This window comes from Lygodium microphyllum, chromosome 17 (genome assembly GCF_053477565.2).
Source record: "Lygodium microphyllum isolate KBCC chromosome 17, Lygodium_microphyllum_v1.1.10, whole genome shotgun sequence".
Taxonomy (NCBI): Eukaryota; Viridiplantae; Streptophyta; class Polypodiopsida; order Schizaeales; family Lygodiaceae; genus Lygodium; species Lygodium microphyllum.
The window spans coordinates 116,659,500-116,686,543 of NC_141151.1; the positions used below are offsets into that span (position 1 = coordinate 116,659,500).

General features: G+C 43.9%; 1 protein-coding gene across 5 annotated transcripts in view; it reads right to left on the minus strand.

The window, feature by feature from the left end:
* Nucleotides 1-27,044, minus strand: part of LOC148022279 (calcium uptake protein, mitochondrial-like) — a 187,068-nt gene that overhangs the window by 147,566 nt on the left and 12,458 nt on the right. The gene's annotated exons all lie outside the window — the stretch shown is intronic.

Below are 27,044 nucleotides of genomic sequence, written 5' to 3' on the forward strand. Positions count from 1 at the left end.
GAGCAGCCAATTGGCCAGCATCTTGTAGCCTTAGCTTTTTCTCTCCCCTCATTCTTGCGATCAGCTTATCCTCTTCCCCCTGCTGTTGTGATCATCTTTCCATCCATTGCCATCTTTTCTCTCCTCCCTCCTCAGTCAGATTTTCTCTATCCTGCTTTGCAGTCCGGCACCCTCAACAATATGGCAACTTGCTTCCATATTATGCACTCAAATGGTTTCGTCACCAAGTGTGTTCCATGGAGAGACTCTCTCAACCAGCTGTGTTTTCCTACACAGTCTTCATCTTCAAACACAGTCCTCTTCTTGCAGATTTGAAGGATGTCTGACCACTATGACTGGCAAGAGCGATTGGATCAAGACAATAGTCCAGACTTCCAGGACTATCTTGAAGACAGACAAGAGTGTGACAATTTGCAAAGACCTTCATGATTGTGAGGATTGCAAGGATCAATGTAAAGATGAACATGATCAATCTTGAAGATAGACAGAGTGGGATAATCTTTGCAAAGACCTTCATGATTGTGGGGATTGCAAGGATTAATGTGAAGACGAACATGATCATGACACAGATATAGATGTGGACCATGACCAATCTTCCACCCATCACCCATCCATTGACATTCCCCTTCCCCCCTTCCTCCTCATAGGAGAAAATGGTCATTACACTCTTGTCACATTTTCCTTCCCCCCAAGTATTTGTGAGAGTGTGCAACAGAAAGAGGAAAGTAAACACGAAGAGAAGGAGACAAAGAGAGAACGTAGGAGAGAGAAGGAACAATGTGACTGCAATGGCTAAAGGTACACAGCTGCAACACTCAGCCCCAACACATAGCTCTACGCATCAGTGTGGGCATCAAACAGTAGCAAGGGGATGAAAGAATGAGGAGGGCTGGCTGACAATTAAGGATCAATGCTAGATAATGAGACTAGGAGGCACTACCTATATATAGGCAAATTGGGGCTACAACTAGTAATAAAGTGGCTAGGCCCAAAATAGGGCGCCCAGCCCAGCCAAGAGTACCCAAAAAGAAATGCACTATGCCCTCCATCTAAATTTCCTAGAAAACATAAAATGACAAACAAAGACAATGTCAAAGCTCCTAATGTCCTCGTCTGACTCAGATTGAGGCTCACAAGCCAAGAGATGACCACACAAGACACACACAACTCCTAACACCCCCTGTTAGATCCTAGATGTGGCGGAAGGACAAACGAGATGTGAATCCAAGGGTGCCAATGCCGATGAAGTCCATTGATGAAGAAATCCAACCAAGGAGAAAAAACCCCTCTCCATAAAAAAATATGATCAAACAAAAGGCCAACAAAGGTCAATGGAAATGGAGAGGCCTCGAATGGATCACTCTAGAAAACTCCACCAACTGGGTAAGCCGAGCCTCTACCCCAATTATGAGACAATAGTGAGGAGCTATCAAAGGTACCATAAGCTACATAGAAACAATGGGGACCAAAGGCCAAGAGATAAGGGATAGTGGCTCCATGACAAAGAAAAGAGGTAGCCACATAAAGAAAAGGCCCAAAGTAAACTAAAATCCTTGAAGAAACTCCTCATGATCTTGGGAAGTTCCCCTTCGAAACACAAAGGGCCAAGAAATCCATAGCCACATGACCAATATTGTCCGCCTCTAAAAGGGATGGGAGGAACGAGGAAACCACCAAAGGAAATGGTGGGGGATGCAATGGAATGTATAAGATAAATGGTGCACAATCAAGAATAGGTGCGGCAATAAAAAGTTTCCTTGGAGAACCTTGCACAATAGAAGGGGAATGGATCATAGATAGTTCCACTCTCCTACCAACCTATCACAAAAGGGGCTCTTGTGGAAGAATCCTCAACAAAGACAATCGGCTCAGTGAAGACAATAAGGGTCTAGAGTCTAGGAGGCCATAAATTGAGAGAAGAGGGAAGCCCAAGTCTGGAAGATATAGGACCTCAGAAACACAGCTTGATGGATGGTCAGACAATAGAGCCAAGGTGCCAAGACCACTAAGAGGCACCAAAGAGAGGTCACTCGCATTGACGATATCCTTTGACGGATGGAGATCCTACAACAAATCACCTCAAGGAGTCATAGGACTCGAAGCACCACTTTCAATGAGCCAAGGCTACTCAGAAGACATGACAATCAAAAAAGGATCCTCCACTTGATAAATGTGCAGAAATAGACTCGGTCATAATAATGGATGGATGCTTAAGAAGAGGTAGACGAAGGCTCCAATATAGATCCACCCTTCACTCCCGAACGAATGTGAGGGTATTTTCTCCAACAGTTCTCCTCGAGGTATGAGGTCTTCCCACAATGAGGACACGTGGGATATGCTCTCCACTTCCCCACAAAATCTATATCAGAGTCAGAAGATGACTCCAACTTCTTCCTCTTCCCTTTCTTTTGTTTGGCCTGTCTTGTACCTAGAGATAAAACTGCATAAGCATGGCCATGTGCATGGGCTCTGCAAGAATCTATATCACTGTGACGTGCATCCTACTCAAGCACCAATGGGACTAGCTCCTCCCAAGTGAGTCTCCCAGCTACTAGAAGTGAGAATACTAGCATACAACACATCATATCCCAATGACAAAAGGTGTGAGAGAAGTTTCAAAAGGTGTGAGAGAAGTGTCATAGCTAGGTCCTTTGAAAAAATGTCCATACCAAGAAATGCTCCCTCATTGTAGGGAAATCTACAACAAAAAGTTGTCGTAGCTTCAACTCAAGGGAGAATCAATGCCCAAATATCTAGATCCAAAAGAGAAATGCCAATCTCTGTCAAACCTTTGCAGTGGTGGAGATACATATTATATGCATGAGCACAAAATCTGTATAACTGAAAAGGAGAAAAGAGCAGGATCTGGCATTCAACCGATACCATAAAGCTGGCATATCTATGGTCACACCATCATGAGGCTCCACAATAGATCGGCATATAGGGACAATAAAAAAATCCCAAAATTCATAGTCGTTGAGGAGTAACCACCATAGAAGGTAGTTTGTCCCATCTAGCTTGTCAAATGAGGGAAGAGAGCGTAGGAATGGCACATGCTCAAGAGATGCCATCAATGCCAATCAAGCACTAGAAACCGCGAAAGAATATAGCAAGAAAGAGAGATAGGATGGTGATCGATTTGAACTATGCCAAACCACACGATCCCCCAAAGGATACACACTGGCCATAGATGTCCTTCAATAAAGTATCTGCAAGAAAACAAGAAGATGCTACAACTAGGATATCCTCCTTGTATGGGATCCGTCGGTGTGCTGATCAAAAAGGACTGATGGACAGTGAGAAAGATGGAGAATATCCAAGGTGGTGGATGTGACTCAGTGCAGCGCAGGAGTAGATCTACAAAACGTAGTATGAAGGGTACAGCTGCAATAAATGCAGTAAACAGGTCAGAATACCTGCTGCCCAGCTGAGAAAGTGGCTGCCTGACAAAAATGAGTGACTGTCACACGGAGTTACCACTACAAGAAGAATCTTTCCTCTAGTGAAGAGCCCCATACATGTTTGCCCCCATACATGTTTGCGAAGTCTTTGTGTCAATCCTCCATTCGAGGGAACCACCTCCCTAATGCTCTTTATAATGGCTCTATTCCCCCTAATGCCTCAAAATCTCTATCTCTATATATAAACATGCAACTCAAGAATGGCAAACCACTCCCCCACTATAAAAGCTACCTGCAAAGGGAACCTCCCTAAAGATAAGAGGGTTCTCTCTTCAATGGTGTGGCCTCTCTTTGTCCTCAGAAGCTAGTTTAAGAGAAGTGTTTGCCTCAACTTCTCTTCAATAGGCTAGGTCAATCTAATGAAGTCTTGCACATACCAATCTCCATACCCATATAATAGATGCAGCAAATTTGACCTCAAAATTGTGCCTCTTGGTAGCTTGGATGTGTTGAAATATCCCATGTGTGCTAAGCTACTATGGTCCTCCATGAATAGAAGAAATGGTCTCTAATCTCCGTAGAAAGTTCTTCCATGACTCGCCGCCAAGAAGGCGGCCTCTCACAATGAGCTTCACCATCAATGCTCTGCTTTGATTGTCTGGGTCAATGATCCAAAACTGCCCCTACATATGGGCTGAATGATAACATCCCAATATCTTGGCCCTCACAAGGCTGTCATCTCCACCTAACCAAATGAAATTCCTAATGAATCACTTCACTAGCCAATGCATGACCTAGATAAAACCTAATAAGAAGCAATGACTTGAAAGTTCTAACCACATGGTCCAAGACAGTAAATGTTGGAACTTTCACAAACCTTGGTCCAAGACATGGAATGTCTTAATTCTCTAACCCCCATGACAACAAATAAAAGCCTTTGTGGGGTTGAATTCGCTAGCTCTTATTCTTTGAGTCCCTCGTCATGCTCTAAGACAAGCGAAGCTAGCTCTTCCCAAAGAGGAAATGTCACGAACCCTTGAGGTAAGCAAATTGGTGAAGGAAAAAGATATCATCACCGTGTCCTCCAATGAGATAGTGCGACCAAGAAGGATTGTAAAATTTAACTTTATTCTCTTGGGATAATTAAGTTTTGCAAATGTGTGGTGCAGATTTGAGATTAAGTTGAATGTGAGTCACAATGATAGGTGAACACTAGCTTGGGCAATGGGTACATTGGCAGAAGAAGTTGTGGATAGGTGCTAGTGGGTGCCCAGTGATAGATCTGGATCAAAGATATTTATACCCTTGGGAATAAGGGGGCTCTGTCACTTTGGTGACAACTCTTCTATTCTGGTTTGAGAAGCTAAAATTATTCCCCTTTATCCAAATTATGCGGATTCTACTACCAATGTTCTTTGTGTACCAAATTTGGGTTTTAACCTTCTTTCTGTCCATGGCATGACAAAGCTAGGTACACAAGTCATCTTCATGCAAGATGATGTTACCATTGAGGATGCTTCCACAGGTGTTCTTCTTTGGACAGCATTGCCCTTGCCAGAAGGTCTTTCCACAAGCTTGGGCTACTTTGGAGTGCCCATTATGGGCACCTAAACTTCAACTCCATCAAACATACTTCTCAAAAGAAATTGGTGGAGAGGCTTCTAGATTTTCTCCCCATCACCACTTTGTGCCCTCGCTGCATTCGAGGTAAGCAACATAGGTAGCCTCATCCACAGGTTGCTTCTCAAAGAGCTTCTACTCCACTTGAGTTGATTCACACCAACTTATGCGGACCTATGCCTACGGTCTCCCTTGGGAAGACCAAGTATCTTATGCTTATTGTTGATGATTTTAGCAAGTATGTGTGGCCCTATTTCTTGGAACACAAAGTGAGGCATTTACAACTGCAATTAGAAGGTGTTTGCTGAAAAACAAACCACTTTTAAGGTTTGAGGTGTACAAGCCAACCACAGCAACAAGTTTTGCGTCTTAGACAAGTTTTGCAAGGAGCACAAAATTAAAATGGAGTATTCCCATCCACACACTATATCAGAGAATGATTTGGTCGAGCATGCCAATTGGACCATGCTTGAGATTGCCTAATCGATACATGGTCTACCTCATTCCCTTTGGAGTGACACAAGGCTATAGCAGTTTATAATCGGTAGCAAGTCTCTGACATCAACTTTGATGGAAATGACTCCTTATGAGGCTTTCTTTGGTAAGAAGCCGTCCATATCTCACTTTCGCATCTTTGGGTGTGATGCATAGGTCCATGTGGTCAAGAAGAAAAGGGGCCAGCTCAGCATAATGTCAAAGAAGCTTATCTTTGTTGATTGTAATACGACCCTAAGCGCTATAGGCTCTATGACTCAAAGAAAATAAAGATACATGTGAGCAAGGAAGTGATCTTTGATGAGGTTGTGGCCTCAAATGTTCCTATCGATGGTGATTCTTTTACAGGTGGTTTTCTGTCATGGACTGATATCCCCCCCAACCATCAGTCCCTCCCCCTTCCTTCAAAATACCTTTTGGTACCTCTTCTTTATCTACAACTCCTCCCCCTCCATCTCCTCCTCCTCCCCTTCCACCTTTGCCCGCTCCTTCTTCTTCTTCACGAAGTATGCCTACTCCTTCCCCATGCCCTAGGTTTCTTCGAAGGATATTGAGCCAACAAAGATTGAGCCCTCTTCTTTGTACTTTTACCCAATGAGGGGGAGTCCCTGTACCAAACAAGTCCATCGCATGTATAGGAGGCCTCTACATCTCCATTGCAGGGAGATGAGCCCGTTTTCATTCCCCAATAGTGATCAATGTAAAGTTTGCCTTTTGGAATGGCATTTTAGAGAAGGAGATTTATGTTGATCAATCTCCCGCCTTCCATGTGCAAGGGAAGGAGGACCATGTCTACAAGCTATGAAAGGCCCTCTATGGGCCTAAAGCAAGCTCATAGGTCTTGTACTAGCAAATCGATCAATTCTTTCTACAGAGTAGCTTCCACCAATCAAACAATGACCCCAATCTTTATTATAAGGTTGAGGGTGATAGATGCATCTTAATCATCTCGTATGTAGATGACTTGATTATTACAAGAAGTGACTCACAACAAGTGGATTGGACTAGACAAATTTTGCAACAATGGTTTTGACATGATAGACCTGTTAGCAGTCATGTTTGTCATGCCTTGTCATCTCTTGCCTATGAGCCTCAATCTAAGTCAAACAAGGACTTTTGCAACTCTAACAAGTCTGTCATGCATTTCAATGGGGGAGGCTACTCATTCTAGAGTGGCTATCTAGGTGCATTTCTTTTGTTTGTCATGTTCCAATGTGTTTTCCATGGGCAGTTTCTGCATTTCCCAGGCTGTCCACACCTGCTGAAGATTGTCATTGCCAATTGGATTTTTTCTATGGCCACCTATCAATTTTTATTCAGATTTTCCCAATGCAACCAGAATTAAATGCTGGTCGGCCAGTATATATGGCATCTATTGCAGCAGGTCAGCCAGTATTTATGGCATTTATTGCAGCAGATTGGCCAGTTTAGGGCATTTATGGCTATTTATAGCTTGCCCCACACTTAGTAGATTATCTCATTCAATTTTCTTCCTCTCCAACAAGTGTACACTCTAACTCCGTCATCTTCCTGTGTCACTAGTGCTAACGCCATCATCACTTGTCTAAGGTGCCTCACTGACGCCATGGGCTGCATGCAGAGACTGATCGGTCCTCCTTCTCTATTCAGCATTTGTTCCTTGTTCACAGTGGAGGCTTCTTTTCTTCTTCTCTTACAGATTGTCTCCCTCTCTTCCTCTATGTGTCCGAGTTTCTTCTTCCATTACGCAATCTCAAATGGCATCAGAGCCTAAGAGAGACACAGAGCTGACTTCTTGCGCAGGTGGTCCCAGACTACCAAGCAGCTTTGCCACATCAGCATTTTGCTGAAAACACATCTTTTTGCTTGTAGACATCCACTTTTTCTTGTGCCAGGTACTCTTTTTTCTGCCCACTTCCTCTCCTGTTGGAGGAGACAGGCTTCATCAATCAAGTGACAATCTTCTGCTCTGCAAATGCACTATTCATTGGTTAGGTGACAGCTCTCCTCAACAAATGCACAGTCCTTTTGCAAGCAACAGTCTATCTCCCCAAGTAGACCCTCTACATCGACTTCCTTGTGATCTTGTAGCTATTTCTTCTTGTTTCGAGACTATCTACCACCAAAATGCAGATTTGTTATGGGTGTCTTGCAAGATATCGAAGATGTCTTATCATCAATTCTTTGCTGACTTGGAGGATGAGGCATAGAAACATGAAACGGGGAACGGGAACAGGGAATAGAGACGGGGACGGGGACGCCAAACCTAGGGAACAGGGACGTGGGAATGGAAACGACATTTAAAAAATTAAAATTCATGAAAAAATAATAATATTTCACTCATAATTCATGTGGACTCTAGAGTGCTAAAACTTAAAACCAAGGTATATAATCCAGAAGGAAAAATCATTTTAAGTTTTAACTTTAAGATATCATGCATCATTCTAAAACTACTCATTAGAAATTGAATTGCAACTTACAAGCCTCAAGAGGTAAGCTATTCAATTATAAATAATAAAATACATAATACATATGCCATAAATGATAAAACAATGAACAATGAACTAAACTTTAAAGTCTAAGCTAAAAGAATATGCCTACGGTCCCATTGCCGAAAAACTTAAAAGATTACAAATATGAAGTCTAATCTTTGAAAGAACATGCTCATTGCCCCAAAAAAGACTACAAATATAAAGTCTAATCTCTAGACTGAAGCAAAATACGGCATACCAAAATAGCCCAAAGGGCAACTGCAAGACTCAAGTACAAATATAATATCAGCATGGCACAACTGTCGACAGCCCAAGTGTCACATTGTCATCAATGATCATAATATCATATACAATGTACATGTGTCGTATATCATGAAACTCATGATAAGTAAACTAAATCAAAGATCATCATCATGATCTGAGGCTGCTCTAGCTACTCCTGAAGTGCCAGCCTCATCATCATGTGTACCATGAATTGCTACATCTACCTCAACATCAGCATATGTCTCCTCTTCTTGCTACATCTCCCACTCTGTGAATGGATTGGGCTTTGTTGTCATATTGTTATATAACATCCTCAAATTAGCACTAACGAATACTAGATCGTTTGCCCTCTCCACACCAAGACGGTTCCTCTTCTTTGAAGCAATGTGAGCGTATGTACTCTGCAATTGCTCCAAACAAGAGGAGCTAACTGACTGACTCAAAATACGGATAGCTAGTTGCTGCAACTCAGGACCATCCGAACTATAGTCCTCCCACCACAAAGTTGTCCCAATCTTACAGCAATCCTCCTGTGCATCCCCACAACCAAAAGAACCCCGAAATGTCCTATAACATGAAAGCTGATCTCTAATCTTTCGTCTAGTGCCATGATCAAGCACTAGACAAGACAATATAAGTCTCTATGCATCCATAACCTCAATGTCATTCTCTTGACCCTTGCCCTAGAACTCAGGTCCACAACAAATCCAGTTGCATGCATGGGTGAGCTATAGGAATTCCACCTTATCACAACTAAATGGTGTATCTCCTCATACGCCTCATCATTTGGTTCCAACTCCTGCAACTTTTCATTCAGCCTATCCATAGCCTTATATACCTTGCCAATGCAAGGTTGCATAGCATCCATAACCCTCAATAAATGTACAATAGGTGATACCATAGCATCTATCTGCTTTACATCATCCCAAAATGTGGAGTTATTTACTTTCTACAAGCATAAGATACCTATAGGAGTATCTACCAATGTTGATAAGGTAAACTCATCAATAAGAAATAACTGCCTCAAGGCACCACTGCATTCTCTTAGCCTGCCTAGCATCAAGAAGTTAAAGAAAAATTTGGTATTAGAGTATTTTAAAAGTGTCTTCTTCGACTGCAAAGAGAAGTGATGGCAAAGAAACTGGTGATTCAAAACAAAGCTAACCGTTTGAGCTCCTTGCTCTATGACAAATGCAATCCATGACAGGTTACCAATATCGTTTAGTAGGTTGTTCAAGCAATGAACCATACAATATGAAACTATGATATGCAGATAATATCCCTGGATAATAACACCTACTGTCCTATTTGCGGGCTCTCCGTCTGCAACAAATCCCACAGCATGCTCTGGGCCAATAAGCTCAATACCTGTAACCCACTCTGCTGCAAGTACATCTACTGACTTTCCTATCCCCGATGCATCATGTGAAGATATAAAATGCATTTCCCCACGAGAATAAGCAACCATACCATGAATGGATCGCTTATGTGTATCACCCCAACCATCAACAATCAAGGAAACTTCATTTTTAGCCCACACACTCTTTCTAGTCTCTGCTGCTTGCTCAACAAGGCGCTTTTCCTTGTCGAGCAAAGTGATGCGTAGATCTCTGATGATGGAGGTACATACAAAGGGCTATACTCACCAATCTTCTTACACATCAATTTAAAATACTCTAACCTGGTTGCACGAAATTGAATATGGTCATGATAAAAAAAGCGTGCCACTGATGTATCCACCTCTTTCTTCTTCTTGGGATCCCAACTAGCATCAAGTGTGCTCTGTCTACGTGCAACATGTGGTGTTGTTGATGCCATGGCCGATGCACTGCCTGCAGTAGGTGTGGAGGTACCACTTACTCATACTGACCCTGCTCTAGATATATCTGATGGAGATGGTGTCACAAAAGTTGCAGAGTCAACTGTAACACATCATGGTCTAGATGCAAGATAAGCTTGTTGACCTGCTACACGGTCATGAAGCTCCCTTTGCTTCTCCAAGGTCACATTCGAACAAAACGGTACCTCTCAATTTGGCTCATGTAGGAGATGATCTTGGACCTAATTATGCGTAAATATTAAAACGGAACAAGTGGCAATTGGTATTCCATATTCTAATATTTAACTTTGAAAAATTAAATTCAATAAAAATTTGAAATACAAATGCTCAGCTCAATGGATTACCTTGTTTGCTCCACTAGTTCGCTTGTATGGGCAAAGTTTGCAAGTCCATGGTCGAGATTCTCCACCACTCAATGAATGGTCAACATTTACTTCTTCCCACCATGACCAATCATCGGACCTTCTTCCTTGACCACCAACCCGACGAGTGGAGCGGGAAGATGAAGCCATTTTAGGCTGAAAATTGAAATAAAAATAGCTCGAGAGAAGTGAGAACTCAAGTCTCGAGAGAAGGGAGAAGGGCCAAGGCTCAAGAGTCCAGAGAGAAGGGAAAAGGAGAGAGAGGAGAAGAAGAAGAGAAGAGGAGAAAAATGGAGAACTTGGAACTTGGAGAAGAAGGAAGACTCAAGAGAAGAGGAGAAGGAGGAAGAGAAGGAAGAAGATCCAAGGAAGAAGGAAGAAGAGAAGAGAGAAGTGAAGAGAAGGAAGAATGAAGAAAAGAAGGGAGAAGGAAGAGTATTAACCGGTAGACGAACAAGGTGGAAATTCTGGAAAAGCTAAAGCAGAAGACAAAGGCCAAGGCAAAGTGAAACTGAAGACAAAGGCGCACAAGGAAAATCTAGAAACATAAGAAGCGCAGAAAAGTCCTAAACAAGGGAGAAAGACGCACAAGGAAAAGCACAAGTCAATACTTTTGTAAAAGAGTGCAAGCACATCATGATTTAATTTAAGGAGCGCTGGGCTCTCACCCGTGCAATTTGTAAAGGTAGATAGGCGGTAAGAAGGAAGCTAAGAAGATAGAAGGACAATGGGAAAAATGGCCTAGGCGGCCATGTAAAAAAGGGGATAAGGGGATGACCGCCCAAAAGGGATTTAGGGTTTTGTATATAAAGTTGAAAAGTGAATGAGAAGCTCATTCTTGTGTGTGGCCAAAGCTTCTTCTTCTTCTTCTCTTGTTTCTTGCCTTCTTGCTTGTGCTTGAGTGAGGGATTGAGGAAGTGTGAGGGAGTGAGGAAGTGAGTGTATGAGAGTGAGGGATCGTGGAAAAGAAGCTCCCCATCTTCTCTCTTCATCTTCTCTTCTTCTCTTCTCTTCTCTTCCCTTTTCTCGTGCGACCATGGAGGATGGAGCTTGACGAAGAGGGCTTGAGCTTGCCGTAAGGATCGTGAAGCTACCAAAGTGCAAGAGAAAGGAGGGAACTCGATCGAGCATCAAGGTAAGCTCACAACACCCGTAAGGTAGGCATTGCGTGTCAGCTATGTGAGAGGTAGCCATGGCCGCTCGGCTTGAAACGCTTGATCAATAAGCAGTCCATAGGTCTCGAGATAGAGCTTCAATCGAGCATCAAGATAAGCTCACTACACCCGTAAGGTAGGCATTGCGTGTCGGCTATGTGAGAGGTAGCCATGGCCGCTCGGCTTGAAACGCTTGATCAATAAGCGGTCCGTAGGTCGGTGCGGTGAGAGGTAGCCATGGCCGCTCGGCTTGAAACGCTTGATCAATAAGCGGTCCGTAGGTCGCACCGACCTACGGACCGCTTATTGATCAAGCGTTTCAAGCCGAGCGGCCATGGCTACCTCTCACATAGCCGACACGCAATGCCTACCTTACGGGTGTAGTGAGCTTACCTTGATGCTCGATCAAGTTCTCTCCTCTCTCTTGCACTCCGGTAGCTCCACAATCCTTGCAGCAAGCTCAAGCAACTTCAAGCCCTCTCCGTCAAGCTCCATCCTCCATAGTCGCGAGAGAAAAGAGAATCCCCATGAATATTTCAATCATAGTCAACTCCATGCCTACGGGGGTAGGGCATGTAAATGGAATCATTACGTTCTTCAGGGAGCGAGCTGCAGAAGGCAGTCCAGGAGTCAAAATTGATATCCCAAATCCTCATCCGCCACTTCAATTGTGCCTCTTAGCCTTGGACGGTTTTAGGAACCCTGTTTACCTTGTCTTTCCAGTAGTCTTCAAGCTCTTGCCTCCATCTGGTTATTATGAGGCTTCTTTCCTCTATCCACCTGTTTGCAAGATCATTAACCAAATCCTTGATCTTGGCTAGAATACCTAGAGGCAAAGCACGATCCAAAGAGCGTGGATAAGCAAATGAAAGTTCAAACGGCCTCATCTGGAACTCTCGTTGACGCCATATGACCAATTCCTGAGGCCAATCGATAGGATGGAAATCCCCCCGTAGTGGCACAGGCTCTTCAGGGAATTGTCTTGGCAATGATCGTGCTCTGCGTTGGGCTTCCTCTGCTAGTTCTTGTCTTCTTCTTCTAGCTGCCACAATGCGCTCAGGCATATGGGCATCTTCGGGCTCTTCAGGCGGGAGGTCTGGTAGAGGCGGATTGGGCATTCTTTGTTGCTTTTCTTCAGCATGATGCTCAAAGTCCGGACCCTCTTCGACATTCTAGTCAACAACTAATGGAACCGCTTGTGGTGGTGGTGGTGAGTGCTCATGCTCTTCAAACCCAAGTTCCTTAAGCTCAACAGTGGAGAGACCGGGACGGCGTAAGTAGTAAAATTGCTGCTCTTTTGTGATTCCTGTGCCTATTGGAAGCTCCCACTCTTGAAGGCCATACTTTATGCTCGGATGGTCAATTCTAGCTTCCTTCTTACCTTCTCCACTGAATCATTGCCCTCCGCCTAGGTGACGTGTAGTACTGTGCTGAGGAAGGCTTGCCTTTGTGTGTTGGCACATACATCAGCAGCTTCTGCCCTAGACTCCGCAAGCACCCTCTCGCACTCAGCCACCACCAAGTGTTCTGTTAAATCCCTAACTCTTTCAAAATTGTTTCTGTCCCACTCACTGGCTCTCTCGTCCATCTTCTTTCTTTCCTCCTCTAGCTCACTTGCCAAGGTTGTCACAACCTGTTGCTGCTCATTCGTTAAGAACTAGAGTTGATTCCTTTCTCTAGATTTTCGAGCCAGCTGTTCTTCAGCAATTTCTTTTGCCTAATTTGCAATGCTGAATCTTTTTTCTCCCTCAATAAATAGCTCTGACTTTTCTTGCACAAGCTGCTCGTGACTTTGGATCTCTGCAAAGTGCAATCTTCTTTGGGTGGAGGCCATGGCCATGAGGGCCTCTATGTCTCCCTTGGTAATCTCCAATGCATCTTGCAATCGTTGTGCCTCATTCTGCACCCTTTGTGCTTCTGCTGCGGGAACTCCTGGCCTTTTCTATTCTAGGAACTCTATTTTCCTCTCCAATCTATCTTGTTCTTCAAGTTCATACCATAGTCGGAAAGCTATGGCATCTTCTTGTTGCTCACTTGGCTCGCCCTCCTAAGCTTCTATCTGTCTGTACCTTTCCAGTTCGGCAGTTCTCTGTTGCAAGTTAGCATACTGCTGCACTAGTAACTTCAAGGTTCGTTGTTCTGCCACTAGGTTTTGCTCTTCATCTTCCAGCCTTTGTCTTAGGCGGCTCTCATTCTCCTGGGCTTCCTTGGTCTTTGCTTCCATCTGATCTTGTAGAGTTTTCACTTCCCTTCTTCGGTTGGCTCCTTGCTTTGAAACTTCTAGCCTTAAGGCTACCCAAGTTTCCTTTTCTTTCTCTAACTCCACCAAGACTATCTTCTTTTCTTCTTTTGCCTTGTCCAATTGTGCTAGAAGCTCACCCACATAAGCATCATAGTCGGCACCAGATAGCACAAGAGTAGGGGCTATAGTGGTTGATGCCTCTAGCTTCTGTCATTTTGGATCTCGCCTAGACTCGGCATCTGCGGCAGCGGGCCTTTTTGCTCCGGCTTCTAGTACAATTTCAGCCACTTTACTGACAATTAGCTGCATCATGTTCATCAATTGGGCCGTGCCTAGAGAGGGCGTGGGTTGCGGGGTGGTTGTGGTTGTGGTGTCGGTTCATATTGGCACAAAGGAGGAAGGCAGGGGGTGCAGCAGGAACTTGCCCTTGCCTACAACTACTGGGGCCGTTTCCACACTGCCACTTGCTTCAGCTTCATGGCAGGGACTCAAAGGATCGATCTCTCCTCCCCCATGGGTTTTTTCGACAGATCTATGAGTGGCCTCTGCCAACTCAGCAAGTTCTTTCATTCTTAGTTCTTCGGCTTTCTCCTCTGCCCTTCTTTGCCTCTCTTCTTCTGCCCTCTTTGATTCTTCTCTAATTTTTTCGAGTTCTTCCTCTTCTTTTTTCCTTCGTTCCTCCTCCACCCTTCTTGAGTCTCTTTGAGCCCTCTTCATCTCGGCTCGCTCTTCTTTGCTCAATCTTTCTTTCTTCTCCTTGTGGCTCTTGTCACTCTTTTTTTGCTCCCGTGGTTTAGCCGCTTGAGTAGTGGTACCTCCGGCTCTCCTTTGTCGCTTATTGTCCTTTCACTCGAGCCTTCTTCCTCGCAGTGAGGTGAGCTTTGATGCATAGCTTGCTCTTCATCTACACCAGCATCCTTGATAGCCTCATGGATGATTGCTGTCAGGACGCCCCCATATCTGATTGTGGAAGCTTTCGAGGCAAGCTTTTTCCTTGCGGATCGTGCAGTAGAAGCAAGAGACTCCCCACCAACTGGTGCTGCAGCTAAAGCCAGGAGCGCGGCTGAGCTCTTGATAGTTTTCTGCACAAAACCGTTCCAATCCACCTCCTCTCTAACTCCTACAGCGATGCTCTCTAGTAATGGCACCCCGATTCTGTTCATTAAAGCGTTGTATCTCTGTCCTGAGAAAAGGGTATGGACCATTTTAGCTTGCATCTTTGTTGTGAGGTTTGAAATATCAGCCAAACTGATTCCATCCACTGTGTGCACGGCATCTTTTTTGACTCCCATCATGGTATATACATCTCTTCTTGGGCGCCTCTCTCTCTTGGACACAAGCCCCAAGGCTTTCTCGAAGATAGCTGCATTAAGGGGCACTTCACCCTTCTTTCCTGGTCACTAGTCCTTACTGTGACCATGCCACAGCTCCTACCTTCATCAAAGCTCCTTAAAAAGTCACCGCACATGCTGTAATCTACAACCTATCCGACCTTTTCCAAATACGTTCGGAGGTTGCATTTATCTACCAACTCCTTCACTGCCGGCTCTTCCAGGATGACATCGTCTAAATTCAGAGTATATTTGAACGTGAACTGGCTAAATCCACGTGTCTCAACATTGATCCCATACTTTGTTAGCTCTTCTTCAGTGAATGGAAGTTTATCCCCCTTTTCTTATCCTGCCATGGTAGGTGCCTGTCATTACACCATGCCAATATTGGCGTTATAAATTGACTCATCACTAACAAAAACCCAAGAAAGAATGCATGTGACAATTTGTTGTACTGCTTCAAAGGTATGAAACTTGAAAATAATTCAAAAGTGGCATCTATTTCCTCCTTGCATTCTTTCCTATTTAAATTCAGTTGATCATTTTTATCCATCACTGTCAAGATTGTAGGAGAGAAGGAAGGAGTCTCACTTGTAGCTTTCTTGCTTGCACAATGGGGGAATACACACAAAGGTGGAGGCTGAAAACAGTTTTCCTTTTTTTAGTTGTGTAAGCCAAAAAGAACTCTTATACAAAGAAATTGAAGAACCCTATATATGGGTCTCAAACCAAACTCAACTAACTAAGGTGGCATACTAACTGAGCCACGAACTAGAGTAGATAAGGATAGCTTTCATCTAGCTATTATTCATGGGCGGTGTACCAACCGCATTTGCAACTAACAAGTCGGTGACATAAATGCACAATGGTCACCTTGGCATATCACAAGTGGAGCTTGATATCTCAACACTCCCCCTCGAGCTCAATCCCAATTCCTGCATACCAAGCAGGTCTCTGAACTTGCGCAGCTTCTCTGCGCCCAATACCTTCGTAAATATGTCAGCTACCTGATCCTCTGTGCTGACATAAACTAGATCAATAAGACCTAGTAAAACCCTCTCCCGCACATAGTGATAATGCACCTCAATGTGCTTTGTTCTAGCATGATAGACTGGGTTATTTGCCAAGTGTATACTACTCATGTTGTCATAATAAATGACAACTGGCCCATCTGTAGGCTGATGCATATCATAAAGTAGCTTATGCAACCAAGCTACCTCACATGCAGCCATTGCTGCACCCCTGTACTCAGCCTCTGTGCTCGACAAGGCAACTATAGGTTGTTTCTTGCTGCTCCAAGTGACTGCAGCACTCCCAAAAGAGAACACATATCCACTGGTAGATCGTCTATCAGAAATACTACCAGCCCAATCAGCATCAATGTATCCATGCAACTGTATCTGAACCCCAGTCTCATAAAGTAGTCCATACTGCAATGTGGACTTCACATACCTGAGTATGCGTCTAGCCGCATCCAAATGCGGTATCCTTGGAGCTTGCATAAACTAGCTTACCAATCCAGCAACATAGCTCAAATCTGGCCTGGTAATAGTCATATAAATCAAACTTCCTACTATGCGTCTGTACATAGTAGGGTCTTCCAGAAGCTCACCTGCATCTGCGCTGAGCTTTACATTCTGCTCCAAAGGAACTGAAATAGGCTTACAGCCTGTCATCCCATATTTGGACAGCATGTCCAATCCATACTGCCTCTGCAAGAGTCGTATCCTACTTGGTGATCTAATCACCTCAAAGCCCAAGAAATAACGCAGCTCTCCCAAATCCTTCATCTCAAACTTCTACTTCAATAGCATTTTTACATGAAGGATATCTTCATCACTATCACCTATCATAATCAAGTCATCAACATAAATGACAAGTAGCATAATACATTTCTCTATTTTCCTCACATAAAGTGAGAAATCTGCCTTGAAAATCTGAAAGCCAATAGTGACAAGATACTGTCCTATCTTGTCAGACCATGCTCTAGGTGCTTGCTTCAAGCCATACAAGGCTTTCTTCAACCTGCAAACAAACTCAGGATGAACAGCATGCACATAACCTGGTGGCTACTCCATATAGACCTCTTCTTGCAAATCACCATGCAAGAAGGCGTTCTTTACATCCATCTGATGTAAAGACCATTCCTTTGATGCAGCCATAGTAATGACTACTCTTACGGTTGTCATACTTGCAACTGGACTGAATGTTTCTTCATAATCAATGCCATATGTTTGTGCATACCCCTTGACTACTAATCTTGCCTTGTATCTGTTCACAGAACCATCTCCATTGTGCTTTACATTATAAACCCACTTACAGCCAATTGCATTCTTACCTTTAGGCAAAGGTACCAATTCCCATGTAACATTTGCTTCCAAGGCATCCATTTCTTCATCCATGGCTTTCTCCCATTTTTCTTTTCCCATGGCTTGCTCAAAAGAAGTGGGTTTTGGTTCCTGTATCACTTTGACCATATAGGTGTAGTGAATGGCTGTAAATCCATCATATTTCAGCCTATCCACAAGATACCTAGCTCTGGTAGACCTGTGCAAAGTAGGTTCACTACCAGGTGCTCTCAAAACATCCCTGGTCTTCCTTACTCCAGGTGTAACAATAGAAGGAATACCCAACTCATCATCAATGCTCTGTTCTGAGCCACTGGATTCACTATCCACATAAGAGTGACCTGCATTCATATCAAACATGAGCTAATCTACCTTCTCTTTTCCTTTTCGTGATACCTGCATACCACTATCTCCATTGCTTTGAGAAGATTCTCCTGATCTCAATCTGCCTGTCCATGGCGAAGAATGTGAACCACTGCTAGAGGACGCTCCAGGTCCACTAATATTTTGTGACTGCTACTGTGAATTCTGTGCAGCATTACCATTTTGTGCATCTACATCATCAATCACATTTACTGGTTTATACCAATTACTCATCTCATCAAAAACATCTCTGCTCATTGTAAACTTACGAGTAGAAGGGTTATAGCATCTATACCCTTTCTGCTGCAAAGATTAACCAATAAAGATGCACTTCTCAGCTTTTGGATCCAACTTGGATCTCAACTCATCTGGCACATGAACATAGGCAATGCAACCAAAAATTTTCAAATGAGAAATATCTAGTTTCCTACCAGTATATCTCTCCTCAGGAGTCATCCCATGTATTGCTGCAGTGGGAGTCCTGTTCATTATGTAGACTGCTATAGCAACTGCTTCAACCCAGTAAAAATCTGGAAAGTATTTTTCGTTGAGCATGGCACGAGACACCTCTCCAATATGCCTGTTTTTCCTTTCTACAATTCCATTTTGTTGTGGGGTATGACTACATGAATATTGCTGCTTTATGCCATGCTCCTGCAGGAACCTTGCAAACTCATTTAAGAGGTACTCTCGCCCTCCATCTGATCTTAGGCATTTTATTTGCAGGCCTGTTTCTTTTTCAACCATAGCTTTAAGAGTTTTGAAATGCCTTAAAATTTCACTTTTCTTTTTCATAAAATACACCCAAACTTTTCTGCTATAGTCATCAATAAAAGTGACAAAATAATGACAACCTCCAAGAGATGCAGCTTTAGTAGTCTACACATCAAAGTGGATTAATTCCAATGGCTTCTTACTCTCTTGAACATGTCTAGGAAATGGTTTCCTTGCCTGTTTTCCAAATTGGCAGGCTTCACATACCTTATGCATTTCTGCAACCTTGAATTTAGGCAATCTTGCAACAATATTTTAGGCCTGCATTGATTTAAGTCGTTGTACATTAACATGACCAATGCGTTTATGCCAGATATCAATATCTGCAACAACACCGATCCCATGTGCAAACATTGTTGCACTCAATTCAGGCATGTCTGCATCCAATGTAAACATTCTGCCCTTCTTCTTTCCTTTTGCTATCAAGCGACCTTTATTTTTCATATCCTCAACAAAGCATCCATAAGGATTAAATCTGACCTGCAAGCCCTGCTTAATCATTTGACCAACAGAAACCAGATTCTTGGTAATATTCGGAACATGAAATACATCGAACAAATATTTCTTTTTCCCATCCTGCATAGACAAAGGAATTTTTCCAATCTGCACAATAGGATGTGCAGTATCATCACCAGTCTCCACAAATCCTGGTTTTTCCATTTTCCTTGCATCCTCCATCCATTCTGCATGACCTGTCATGTGGTTTGATGCACCTGAGTCAACATACCACACTTCGTTGCTTTCTTTTGCACTTGTCACAGAATTGTTCATGTATTGCACCATAAACAAATGCTCATTTCTGTCATCACCCTGTCTACTAGAAGATGCATAATTTCCTTGTTGCAGTTTTCCATTCATGATGTCATTCTACTTTTTATAGCAGTGTTTAGCCATATGACCCATTTTACCACAGTAGTAGCATTCAACATTACTGTTTGCATTTTGACCTCTTTGCCATCCACCACGACCTCTTTGACTCCCCTTGCCTCTAGAGTTACCACGTCCTCCTCCATAGAACTGGTTTTCTTAAGTTTGCTACATGTTCTGATTTCTACCACGGCCTCCAAATCGGCCTCCTCTACCTCTGTCTCTACCTCTTCCAGCATTTGAGTAGAAGACAGCTTCTTTTGAAGTTCCTCCTGAAGAAGATGCACCACCATTTCTCTGCCCCTCAGAAATTAGAAAAGCAATCAACTCCTCAAAATCAAGAAATCTTTCACGGACGGAAATGGATGTTCGGAACTGTGCATAATCCTTTCCTAGACCATTCAAGGTCACTGAGACTAAATCATCATCTTCCACTGGCGATCCAATGGAAGCAAGTGCATCTGCAATCTTCTTCACCTTCATGTGGTAGTCATTGATGCTCATACTTTCTCTTTACACATTGTGCAACTCTTGCTTGAGCTGCATTTTCTTGGCTTGCGTATTTGTGCTATACATTTTTGACAAAGTATCCCATGCCTCCTTTGGCGTACTTGCATTCTAAATATGCACAATCATAGAGTCTGAAATGCTGATAGACAGCCAATACATAACTTTCCTGGCTCTCTCATGCCATGCTTTAAATGCCTGCATTTGCTGTTGATTGGGAACATCAGGAAGAACTGGTTCTTCTTCATTTCCTGCAACAAATTCCCAATATCATTTTCCCATAAGGAAATTCGTCATTTTAAACTTTCATTCTTGGAAGTTGTTCTTGTCAAGCTTTTCAGTGACAATCTGTGAAAGAGAATCAGACGCCATTACAGAACACTGCAAAAAAATTCTATCACTGCAAAAAACACAGCTTCACCCTCACAAGGGCAAATCTGCAAAACTGGCGAAAGTGGTATTTGACCACACAGTCACTTCCTAGTGACGATTTTGCATAAATAGGAACCAAAGATGATTTTGTAACTCCCAATGTCTCTGCACACAAGCATACGATGCAATTTCTGTTGTAACTTTTCACCGACCTGTAGAACAGTGGTCGCACAGCATAAAACAGGGCCTTTTCCTGAGTGCGTGCAGAAAACTTCTGCCTCCAAAAAAGGCCCCGAAATGGCCTCAAATCAAAAAAAGAGGGTCACCAAGGGCTAAAGCCCTTTTCCCGCAGCATATATTGCCCTCTTGCTTCACCGGAAGAGCGTCTCAACCTGAGACAATGCACTCCTACACTTTCCGGCTATGCTACCTGCAGAGACTTGCTCCCACACCAGAAAAATGAAAGCAACACTGGTCTTCTTACCAGAACACCGCGAACTTGGCTTGCTTTCTTAAGCTCCTTACCACGAACAAGGCTCTGATACCATGTCAAGATTGTGGGAGAGAAGAAAGGAGTCTCACTTGTAGCTTTCTTGCTTGCACAATGGGTGAATACACACAAAGGTGGAGGCTGAAAATAGTTTTTTTCTTTTTAGTTGTGTAAGCCAAAAAGAACTCTTATACAAAGAAATAGAAGAACCCTATATATGGGTCTCAAACCAAACTCAAATAACTAAGGTGGCATACTAACTGAGCCACGAACTAGAGTAGATAAGGATAGCTGTCATCTAGCTATTATTCATGGGCGGTGTACCAACCGCATCTGCAACTAACAAGTCGGTGACATAAATGCACAACGGTCACCCTGGCATATCACGAGTGGAGCTCGATATCTCAACAATCACTACACCTTGCTACATCACTTGACTCTCACTTTGCTCCCCCCCCCCCCCCCTTCCTTAAGTTTTGAAGGAATCCTTCCTAAGATTAGCAAAGGAAGAAGGAGAATTCACATGGACTTTGTGGAGCGAGTTACTTGGCCAACAGCCAAGTATAGAGGTTAGGGTTATATTCAAGCTAGGCATGACAATCAAGTTCACATGGTCGTATGGAAGCTTGGGTGATATAGGTCAAGACATCATGAAAGATATCCCTGGAGTTGAGGCGGCTAGCAACGTGCAGTTTCTCTTCCATAAGAAATTGGTCAATGCAATGGTGGGCTAACACATGGTCATCTAAGTGTATGTTTCGTGTAATGGCCAAAACTCTAAACGAAAGAGGTGCCACATAAGTAAGGTCGTGTTCAATTGTTTTGATTGCTCTTCTTTGCTCGGCATTGGTCATGATGCGGCAGCCTTTTTTCTCCCATTGGAGTCGCAAGGCATACCATAGTTGTAAGAACGAAGAATCAGAGCTGGCAAGCTGCGTGAGCTCCTCCAGTTTTTGTTTAGGTACAGAGCGAGCGAGCGAGCGGTACGAGGTAATTAGTCTTCTGAGAATGGCTTGCTCCTTTGAGATTTCTCCATTAGCGATTAATTCGGAGGCAATTTTGAGAAATTTAACGGTCATAAATTCGTAGTCTTCCCAAGTGCATGGCAACGCACGAACATCAGAAGCAAGGGGTTCATCGAGAAGTCCTAGGTCAAGCCTCTCATAGCTCCTAGCGAATGTGGTGAATGTGTTATCTAACTCCTTGATGCATGTCACTACGTCATCTCCCGAGGTCTCAACAAGATCCTTGGCCACTGAAAGAAAAGATCATCTTTCATACGAAGACCTAAGACTTGCTGGTGGTGATGGTGCAATTGGGCTGGACAGTGGTGACTCCATTGATTGCATCACAGATGGGACTTTGCACTTTGAAGCACTTTGAGATAGAGGTGTGCTGCATTCTATCTGAGCCGGTATGGGAATACTCAACTCCTCTGACTTGAATAATTCTGAGGCATCTAGCTTTGGACGATAAATGTGTTGGGATTCATTAATCACAACCGGTGCTGGTCCAGCTTGCTTTGCAGCCTAGGCTCCGTATGTGCAAGCCTCTCTAGTTGGAGTGAGGTTGCTTAGAGTTAAGCCTCTTGAATGTCCACTCTTCGGCACCCATATCCAGGGGTTACCCTCATAGTATCCTTGTGCTCGCAAGAGATCTTCGAGGATGCATCGCGGCATGGTCGTGCGCCTACGTCGATAGCGTCTAAGCTGCCTCTTAGGCTGTGACTGATAGTTTTTGCGTTTAGAAGCACGTTTCTGCAGTTTACAAGGAGGTGGCCCTTGTCGTTTTGGCACCCATACGAGTGTGGACTCCTTGGCCTTGTGAATGGCCTTGGTGGGCTTGGTTCTAGCAGTTTGAGCGTGGGGTAAGGTATCACAACCTTTCTCCCTAGGCTTGGTCATAGGCGTGGTCGTAGGGGTCTCTATCGGTGGCTTTGCAATTGTAAAAGGATCAAGATAACCCTTGCTGAAAGTAGTCACAATGCGCACATTGCCTATAGCAAGATGGATGCGATCTAGGTTATAGTCCACATTGTAGTTCATCTACTTTTTAAAAGTGGGACCTAGTAGTAACTTATTACCGGTCCCTTTAGTGTTTGGCAACACATAAAAGAAGACTGGTATACTTTCAAACTTGATAGAGACAGCCACTTTGCATTTTCCTAAGAGTGAGTAAGTGTTGCCCCCAAATGGGCTGAGTTTAGCATTTGTGGACTGTAATTTAGGTTGACCAATGCGTGTCCAATGGTCATGCGTCAAGATATTATAGTCGGCACCTTCGTCGATCAAGGCATCAAAAGAATACGTCTGTTCTACAGTGACCGTAATTCGTAGGTAGGCGGGTGCCACTGCTTCTTCATCTTGATCTGTCAATTCGGTAATAGTGGTCACGCAGACGTTGACAAGGGCTTCAAGCATAGGTGGCTTGTGCAACGGATGGGAAGGAGAATAGTACTTTTTCATGCGATTGCCATCAAAAAAGCCTATTCCTTCACCTTCGAGCATCTCCAATTCAACATTTCCTATTCTACTAATTGTACGTACTCAGAAAGATCCTAGTCCTCGAAATTTCATTTTTTGTTTGTGACCCTTCACAGAGTATAGTAGAACGAGGTCCCCCCGATCAAACTTGTGTTGTTTGACATGCTTGTCAAACCACATCTTTCTTCGTGCCTTCTCAAAAATCAGAGCATGGGTGGCTAAGAGTCGAGTCTCTGTGAGATGCTCTAACTCCACTAAGCAGTTGGTCCAAGCCTCTCTTCCCTCCCAACGTTCCTGGGCTGCTATCCTTAAGCTAGGGACAAAGAACTCTAAGGGCAGAATGGCCTCCGTTCCATAAGTCAGCCTAAAGGACGTTAGTCTTACAGCCGTCTTATAAGTTGAACGATAGACCCACAAGGCCGCCATTAATTTGTTATCCCAATCACTTTGTGATGTGGATACCACCTTCGTAAGCACGTTGACTAGGATTTTATTCGTGGATTCTACTTGGCCATTTGCTTGAGGGTAGTAGGGCGAGGATCTTCTATGAATGATTAGGAAAATCGAGAGCAGGTGGAATATCACTTCATTAATGAAGTGTGTGCCCTGATCACTTACTAGTTCAATTGGACAACCAAAACGTGAAATGACTTGCTCCCACAAGAACTTCGCAGTGGTTCTAGCGTCGTTATTCCTAGTGGCTCTTGCCTCTGCCCACTTCGTCAGGTAATCAATTGCCATAATAATGTAGCGTGCCTGGGAGTACTGTGCCGCAAGACTTATAGATCCAATGAAGTCAACGCCTCATTTTTCGAAGGGCTGTCGTGCTATTACAGGGGTCAACTCCATCTTATCCTTGCGCACAGGCACCTTAGTTCTCTGACACTCATCGCAATGTTTTACAAATTTAGCAGCATCACGGAATAGAGTGGGCCACCATAGTTGGGATTGTAGCACCTTACGGGCTGTTGTATCCCCACTAAAGTGTCCTCCAGCTATTCCACCATACGCTTGATGGTCAACGAAAAAGACGAAGGGTATGGCCAACAGATAATGCCTAAATTTCTTTATAGCAAACACCATGGCTAACCCTTCCCTTTCTGTAGTGGAATAGTTCATCTCCGTTTCAGTGAGTTGCCTGCTGGCAAAACTCACGGGGTAATCTAGGTTATACTCGCTAGGCTGACATAGAACAGCTCCAATAGCAAACTTAAGAGGCATCTATGTGTACATGAAACATTATGCTTCAGTCTAGGGCTCGTAAGATTGGTGCAGTGGTGAGAGCCTTCTTCAACTCTTCATATACACGCTGGCATTCCTCAGTCCACTCAAATACGATCAGCAGCTTGTACAATGGTCTAGCAATCAGTGTGTAATTCAGTACAAAGCGTCGATAGTATCCCGTATGGCCTAAGAAACACTGAACGCCCTTGTAGTTAATGGGTGGTGGTAGGTCGACAATGACCCTGACATTTGAGAAGTTAGTGGCAATGCCATTCCTTGACACTACGTGCCCTAGGATACATCCGTGCTTCACCTAGAACTGGCACTTTAAGGGGTTCAACGAGAGGTTGTATAACCGACACCATTCAAAGACAGCTCTTAACTTTTCTAAGCGTTCGGCCCAACTAGAGTGTACACATAAGTCGTCTACGAACACCTCTAGCTCGCGTCTAAGCATATCCTTGAAGATGGTGCACATTAATCGTTGAAAGTTCGCAGGCACATTCATTAGCCCAAAGGGCATAACAATGTAGGCGAATACACCCCACTCTGTGGCAAAGGCAGTCTTGTGCTTGTCGTCAGGGTGCACTTGCACTTGATTATAGCCAGAGAAGCCATTCAAAAAACTGTAGACTTCTTTGCTTGCTACCCTCTCCAATATGTGCTCGGTATACAGTAAGAGGTAGTTATCCCTCTTCGTAGCGGCATTAACTTTCTTGTAATTCACGCATACTCGAATTTTACCATTCTTTTTCATAAAGATCACTATAGGTGATACCCAATCCGTATGCTCAATCTCATATATAAATCCCGCCTTCAGGAGCTTATCGATTTGCTCCTTCACTGCATAGGCGTGTTTGGGATTCATAGAGTAAGGTCGTTGCTTTGTTGGCACCGCATTTGGAACCATTGGGATATTATGGGTCACAACCCTAGGATCGACTCCTTTAAGTTCCTCCAAGGACTAGGCAAACACGTCGATACTCTCGTAGGAGAGCAACAAGTTTAGCCTCCTCATCCTTGGTCAAGTCGTCAGCAATGAACACAGATCGAGGCTTCTCAACTTCCCCTGCCAAGTTGACTTCCTTGACCTTGGCGGGTCCCTCATTTGGCTCACTGGTTTGCCCTTGTCTCTTTGCTCCTAGCAGAATCACCACTCTATCACCCTTTTTAAACTTTGTGAAGCGTTTGGGGAGATCCTGCAGCTTCTTTTGCCTCTCTGCTTCTGAGTCCTTAGTTCGCTTCCTGGCCTTCTCCTTTAGTCGTCTGCGCCTTAGGTAGACTGGCAAGTTCCCTTTGGTGTGTCGGATCTTAGAGGGTTGGGGTATTTCGGGATCACTCTCCGTACTGACTTTTGACTCCAAGTTAAACTCACATCCCTCGCTTAAGGAAGGAGTTTCGCCACGGGGTTGTAATTCAGTAGGTGTATCCATCTTAAGCACTGGAACTACCAATGGTTGCCCCACTCCTGCATGCTCATAATCCATGGCTCCTATGTGCTCCAACCAGAATCTATCGCACTCCATCCGCATGACTACTCTTTCATTCCAGCCTGCCCTTTCCCTTCTAGGCCTAGAGTCTGCCTTGATCTATTCAATCGTTCTCCCTTCAGTGTCATATTCTATCGTGTCTAACTCTTCTTCACTCTTGTCTCCAATAGAGCGGCAGTCCTCATACTCCTCATCATCAGAGTCTTGCCCCTCTGATTGCTCATCATCCCCCAAGCTTTCCTCTCCAATCTCCCAATTGTATAATAGATTCAAATCGTGAATTTTGGTCCATTTCCACTCAAGCTTAGCCAAAAGATCACTTAGGGGTTTTAGATTGGCAACCATGTTGCCCTTTAGTTTATCGGTCAGGTACTCTATGATTTCCTGAAGCTCGAGCTTGTTGGTGGGGATATGGAACGAGACCGGTTCCCATGGGTTACATAAGCTTCCTGCCATCATGCAGAGTGGCACGATGGGCTCCCTTGCTGGCATGCTTGGGGATTTAGCAGCTTGCCTATATAGCTCTTCCTCATCTGAGAACGGTAGGTCAATGGTTGCCAAGACGTGCATCCAATCCCGCTCGTCCTCAGGGCAAGGGATGTAGTTGGTCAATGACCCATAGGGTTTGCTTGCCTGTGCATCACCTTTTAGCATGGTTGAGATAGCATCAAGGTTGGCTGGGGTAGTCCTCCAGGTATCCATCCCAAACCTCACCGCTTCTATTCTATTCCCCAAGAAGATGAGATTGTTACCCCAATCTTCAATAACTCGAGCATTCCTCATCCAGGGTTGGCCTAGCAGTATGTCGTAGTCCACTCCCTTCATGACAATGAAGTTCACGGAAAACTGCACCCCTGCGACCTTCACTGGCCAGTTCTTTAGGAACCCGAATGGTCTGACCTTCATTCCGTTGGCCAATGTGACATTGAACCTAGCCGTTTCCACG